Here is a 7,343-nt window from a genome sequence, read left to right as displayed (position 1 = left end):
TATGTGAGCATTGTCATAAACATAATTCTGCAGTACATGACTGTATTTTGAAAATAGAATTGATAGGAATTCTTAAGAGATTAGATAGGTGGGTGAAAGGGAGAGGTGAACAGAGGCAGACCTGGCTTCTCTTCCCTCCCTCTTCTGTACCTTCTTCAGCCCCAGAATGATTCTATTTTATAGACAGTGCTCCAGGTAAATGCTGAAGATGTATGGACTCTGCTTCTTCCCATTGCCCTTTCTCTTTCCATTCATTCTCTTAAAAACTTCCTCTGTCTTATGGACATTGCCCCATGGATATCCTCACAGGCTCAATATGTTCCAGAACTTGGGGCCCATTGGCCCTCCTCTCCCCCAGGAAAACATCTTTTACTGTAGAGATGAAGTTGAGGATTATTCATTCAAGATTATTTATTGAGTAGCTACTATGTGCCAATCACTACTGCAGGCAATTGGGACTGTAGCAGTGAACTAAACAGACAAAACACCATGCTCTCATGGAATTCATATTATAACGGGGAAAGAGAGGCAATAAGCCAGACAAACAAGGAACATTCATGGGATGGTTGATGTTACCTGCCATGGAGAAAAATTAACCTTGGAAGAGAAAGAGCAAGTGCTGGGGAAACCACAATTTAAAACAGGTGGTCAGAAAAAAACCAGGAAAAAAATAACGAAGGTTTGACCCTCTCACACTTTCCTCGCTTTTGGCAGGTTTGATGTTCCACCCCAGGGTGCCCAGAGACTGGAGTGGCCGCTCCAGTCGGCTGCAGAGATTCCAAGTGCTATAGGGGTAATTCTGTCAGCTGAGGACCAGCTAGCCAAGAAATGTCATTTCTAATGAAGTTATTTCTCCTCTAAAGTAAATCCAGCAGCCCTGGCTGCAGAAGAATTGCCCAGAGCTGGCGACCCAGCAATTTCTCTCTTCTGTTGAGCAGGGCAAGTAGAAGTGAATGTCTTGTGCACAAGTAATGACTTTAAAAGGGTGGTTTTATACTCCAGGGTGTAGCTGTAAAGTAATTATAATAATAATAATGGCAATTCTTTCCTTATTGGTCTTCTGCAGTGGTATTGGTAACTTTACCTTGCTTGATTCCCGTGCAACCCTGGGAGACAGGTAAAGAATATTAGTGAGTAGTTAACTAATTCTTAGTTTTAGGACTTATCTAGTAGTTAGGTGGAAGTTAGAAATGCCCATCTTGTTCTCCAAAGCTGTGGTTCAAGTAGAGGGAGGTCATTCTTAAAAGGAAGGGGCATTTGGCACATTACATATTTTACTTATTTTTTTTTACTTGTATCTTTGTTTAAAAATCTAAGAAAAGGGATCAGTGATTATCTCTGGAGTATGGGATTATTGGCGCTTGAACCTTTCAAGTTGTGTGTTTATGAACATTCTCAATATTTAAAACTGTATTATTTTGTTAATCAGAAAAAAACATTACAAGTGTAAAAGTGAATTGACATATTAATATTTTGATTTCTTCTTTGACCTTGTTATTTAGATCACTTTTAAATTCCCAAATGTTGAGATTTGTTGTTCTTTAAATTTTTGGTATTACAAAATTTGTAGGTTTATTGCATCGTGGTCAAAGAATGTAGCTTGTGTAATTTCTGCTTTTTGAAATTAATTGGGGCTTTGTTTTCGTCCTAGTCCATGATCCATTTTGAAAAATAGTTTTGTATTTATTAGAAAAGAAGGAACATTAACACTCCTATAATCTATAATAGTTGTATAATTAGCATATAATAGTTGTTCAAAAACTGTATTTGTGAATTTGAACACCAATTAATTAAAATAGGTGGATGCAAGGAATACTCTTGAAATGTTTCATCTTTTATATTTATTCTAATTTTCTACATCACTTATTCATACTATGCTATTTGCCAATCTCCTAATTTATATATACCCTGCTTTCCTGAATAAAATGGAGTTAGGGTGAATATGTTAACATCTTCCAATTCGATTGGAATTCTGACATTTTTTCTTTGAGTTTCTAATAATTTGGAGTCTAACATTTTCATGCTGCTATGCAGTACATAAATATTTATGTGTACTATATTTTCATTGTGGATCGCATAGCTACCAATATAATAAATCTCCTTTGCCCTATTCAACGTGTTTTCCTTGATTTATTCCTTCACTAACATTCATATTATGACCCCTGCTTTGTGTTTTCAGTCATCAAATACATTTTTGTCTATCCTCTATTTTAAACCTTTCTGCATTATTTTATTTTATTTTATTTTTTAAAAGATTTTATTTACTTATTTTTAGAGAAAAGGAAAGAGAGGGAGAAAGAGAGGAAAAGAAACATCAATATGTGGTTGCCTCTCACGCACCACCCCCCCCAAAATGGGGAACCTAGCTTGCAACTCAGGCATGTGCCCTGACCAGGAATCAAACTGGCAACCATTTGGTTCTCAGGCCAGCACTCAATCCACTGAGCCACACCAGTCAGGGCTGCATAATTTTTTTTTAGATAAGTCCTTTTGAAACAACATATACTGTAGTTGAGTCTTATTTTAAAACCCAACTGGTAGATTTGGTTTAATTTCTGCCATCTTGTTATATGTTTGGGGTTTTATAAAACTCTGCCATTTTCTAAGTTCTATGCTTTTTGGTTAAGCCAACTATACTTTATTGCTTTCCAGTCATTTGAAAAGTGTACTTATTTTATTTAAGATTTTATTGATTTATTTTTAGATAGAGGGGAAGGGAGGGAGAAAGGGAGGAAGAAAAACATCAATGTGTGGTTGCCTCTTGTGTGCCCCCTACTGGGGACCTGGACTACAACCCAGGCATGTGCCCTGACTGGGAATCGAACTGGCGACCCTTTAGTTCCCAGGCCAGCACTCAATCCATTGAGCCACACCAGCCAGAGCTGAAAAGTGTACTTCTTATTTTAATCATAGTAGTTCACACATTTCTTTACTCACCACATAACATTTGATTATCTGTGGGGTGCCAGGCACTGTTCTAGATACCTTGGATATACTATAAAACAGATAAAATCTGTCTGTCAAGGTACTTGCCATCTAATGGGGAAGCAGATGATAGCACATAAAAGCATAAATATGAAGATATACAGGGCATGAAGTGTGCCATGAAAACATGCCAGTATAATATGAGAGTGACTGGGAGACCTACATTACTTGGGTGATTGGAGAGGACCTTCCTATGGGAGTTATGTTTAGCTAAGACTAATAATATGAAGCATCCAGTCAGTCAGATTTCTGAAGGAACAGCCAGAACTGAGACCTGACGGTGGGCTTCAAAGAGCAAGGAGAATGCCACCAGAGCTGGACCTGGGGTCCTGGGGATAGCTGGGGGAGGGTTTCAAACAGGGAAATGGCTCAATCTGATTTGTATTTTAAACAATAACCACAAAGGAAGCTGTGGGGAGAATGGATTGTAAGGAGGAGACAGCAATGACTGGAAGGAGACAAGTGAGATAGCTTTGTAGTCACCAGGCAAGGGATGGTGGCGGACATGGAAGTGATGGGTTACATAAGGGCTAGAGGCAAAAGAAGTAGGTGGATGCAAGGCATACTCCTGAAGGGTTTCAGAGCATGCTATCCCAAAATATGCCTGTTTGGCATGTTGGCTAATTTGAGCTGCAGGCACTTGCAAAACAACAGGAGCAAGAAGGGCACCCTAACCTCCCCTCTTCTTCCTGAAAGCAGAAGATAAAACTCCCATGTGAAAGCTGCCTTCCCTACAGCAGGAGGGAAGGAGCATTCTTATCAACAGAGAGGGGTTGTTGAGTCCAAGAAGAATTAGTATAAACACACCTTGTGAAAATAATCCTTATCTTCCTTTTGCCTCCTCATATAGTTCCTTTTCCACAATTACTACACTTTGTTCAACCTAGTATATAAGCACTTAGGCCTAAATATTTCTTGGGTTTTCATCTTCCTGTGAAGGCTCTTATGTACATGTAAAAATAAAATATCTATGCTTTTCTCTTGTTGTTCATCTTATGTCAACTTAATTTTTGGGTCTAGCCAGAGACTCGAAGAGGATAGTGGAGAGAAAAGTGTGCCTCCTCTAAACTATGAAGGTGGGACCAACCAGACATACTCTCTTTACATGTACTTCCTGCATTACATTTGGATACAATTTAGATTATATGTGAGTTGAATTTAGCCATTGATAAATCTTCAGCCTAAATCAATGTTTTTTGTTTGTTTGTTTAATCCACAGTGAGGCACCCTCTATGCCTCATCTGTAGACCTGCATCTTTTCTAATTCTAGGGATTTTAGAACTTTTTCTCTCATGTCTTTTAACTTCTCCATCTTCCACCTCGAGTCCTCTCAGCTGCCTTCTTGGAGAGGTTCAGTATTACATCTTCCCATTGGTTCTTTGGCTGTATTAATCTGTTCTTTAGACTACCTATCATTTTCTACATTCAAATATTCTCTTTTTCATATCTAGTATTTTTACTTATTTTCTTTTTATGTGATTTCTGATTCTTTTTTTAGGTGGCTAATTTCTTCCCCTACATTCTTAGTATTTCTGTCATATTTATTTGAGATGTCTGATGTGGCCATTCCAATAATTCTGTTTCAGGAGGTGTGTGTTTACATTTGCTGCCTTTTTTTGGCAGTTATACTCCTCAGACATATAGTATTTTAGCCTGAGAGCTTACAATACTCTGAAGGTACTGACTATTCTAACTGGCATATGTATTGGGGAAGGGTCAAAGGTTAGTTCCCATCTATGTTGCTCCACATGAGTTTAAGGACATATTTTCTATTACCACATAACAAATTAACATACATATAGTGGCTTAAAAAACAGCACATATTTAGTAGCTCACAGTTTCCATGGGTCAAGAGTCTGGGTACAGTTTAGCTGGGGTTCCCTGCCCCAGGCTCTCACAAGGCTTCTAGGTGTTGGCCAGGGCTTTGGCCTCAGCCAAGACCTCAGAACCCTCACCCAGATTTCACTTTCTTACAGGTTTGTGACCAAGGCTCTTGGCTCTGTGGAAATAAAGACCAACCAAAAGAGAATAAACAAAAGCCATTGGTTCTGAGTTTGCTAGAACAAGGGAATCAGCCACCATCATTTGCACTTGGCAGAGACTCAAAGGCAGGCAGAGGAGTGGAAAAGATTTACAGTGGAAAAGGGGAGGCTTCAGTTCACATGTGCCCTGATTGGAGGCTATTGGTCTGGGGAAGCTGGAAGTGGGCTAACTAGCAGCCAGCATTCTATGTGACTGGTTAGGGAAATATTTTTGGCTTTCTCCAGTTGGTCTCAAGTTGGAAAGAGGGACAAAATGAGGAAGCTGTGAGTTATTAATCAAGTCTGGTCATTTTGAGCCAATTATTACAAAAGTTATTGTTTGGCTCCCTGGACCTGTTGCTATAGATAGTGGTCTGAATTCTTACAAGTCTGACTTATAAATAGCACTAGCTTCATGAGCTAGTTAATGTAAATAATGGGCTGGTTTCCTGGGCTGGTCACTGCAGAATGTAGGTCAGATTTTTATTTCTACATAAGGTCTGGCCATTGTCTATTTGCATATTCAGTCTTTTAGTTCCTAGAGACTGCCTGTGTCTCCCTGGCATGTGGCTCTCCCCACAGGCTGTTCACAAAAGGGTAGTCTACTTCTAGGCCATCAAAGAGTGTCTCTCACTGTAATGCATTCTAGTAATCAGTGTTTTTATATGTGTCATTATATATTCACAGGAGTGACATCTTAAATTTGCCATAGTCTACTGGCTAGAAGCAATAGAATATTGCCCAAACCGGAGAGGAGAAGATTGATTATAGGGCATAACTCCAGAGGCAGAGATTATAGGGCATTTGGCCTCCCACGTAGGATTCTGCCTACCACAATGTGGGACAGTATGATCCAGGCCCTGGAGAACACTGCTGATCATTCCTACTTGGCTCTGGGGTCTGGAAGAAGGAATGCCCAAGGGCCATTGGTCTCTGGAACCTCTTTCTAATAATGACTTCTCATTGAAGCAGACTTTGTGCTGCCCTAGTATTCTCTAACATCTATAACCAGGCTGTTGTGGCTGATGTCTGTGGGTAAGGGACTTCTATTGCTTCCTTTATGTGTGGGTCCACTGGCTCCTGGTATGGGGTCTTTTACCTATTTCTCTCTCCCTACCACTGCTCTGTTACATGCTATAGCAGAGGTCTCAACCTTGGCTATATGTTACAATCATCTGGAATTTTATAAAAGCCCAATGCCCAGGGAACATCCCCCATCAAATAAATTAGAGTCTCTTGGGTGGGACACAGGCATAATAAGCAGCTTTATATCTATCTACCAGGTGATTCTAATATGTAATCAGTGTTCTAGAAGGGTCACTGTCTGAAGTTGCAGCCTTTAAATCAATTCTTAGCCTTGCTGCACACTGGAATCACCTGGAAGCTTAAGAAAAAACATCAACAACAACTCTGATGTCCTGGCCCCAACTCCAGAGAGTGTGCTGTGGTTGGTCTAGGAGATGGTCTGGGCATCAGGACTTTCAAAAGCACCCCAGGTGATGCCAGCACTCAAACCTGGATGAGAACCACTGATTCTATATCCAGGTAGCAAGGTGCTCACAGGGAATGGGGCTCACTCCTCTCTTCTCAGTGAGGAAAGGGGCAGTCCCCAGTTTAAGTGGCCAAGACATAGGAAGGATCTGTGTGGCTTTTTCTCTGAAAGTCAAAATAATCAAGAATATTAATTCAAGGATTCCTTGTTTTTAGAAAAATTTCCAAGCTAGCAGTTGAAATTTCCCTTTGCTACCACATTTTGCCTGTGTTTTTATTTTATAAGCAGCATTAAGAGAATGTTCTTTATAGCATTTGTCTGGTAAGTCAGTTTGGGTTTGTAAAGTGGTTCCCAAATGTACAGTAAGATTACTGTAGGGTGGGGCTGCCAAAGGAGCCTGGAGCACGAAGGAGACGTTGAGACAGGAGCTGGAGCCTGAAGGGTAGGCTCAGTTGGGCTGAAAGATGACAGAGGGAATGGCAAGGCTGAAATTATAGGGGTGGGACTGTATAAGTCATGAACAACTGAAAACATACCTCAATAGATACAGGAGAGGAGAGTTTGTAATGAGGACAAGCATTTTCTGGCTAACTCCGTGATAGAACTTTTTCCTCTGTCATCTTTATCAACTACACATTTACTTTTACATGTGCATTCTGCACTATAATCATAATTCAGTTTTCTAGACCTTGTTTATAGATTGATTCTAAAGCCTGAACACCAATAAACCACACTAACATCATGATAACCAGAGTTCACAGTACAGCCTCATAACTGGCTAAGATTACTTTTTCTGTGACATTTAAAGGAAAATGTTTCCAGAATCAGGGTCAGATGAGTTCTTT

The sequence above is a fragment of the Desmodus rotundus genome, chromosome 6 (genome assembly GCF_022682495.2).
Source record: "Desmodus rotundus isolate HL8 chromosome 6, HLdesRot8A.1, whole genome shotgun sequence".
Taxonomy (NCBI): Eukaryota; Metazoa; Chordata; class Mammalia; order Chiroptera; family Phyllostomidae; genus Desmodus; species Desmodus rotundus.
Note: the sequence above shows the minus strand (reverse complement) of the source record.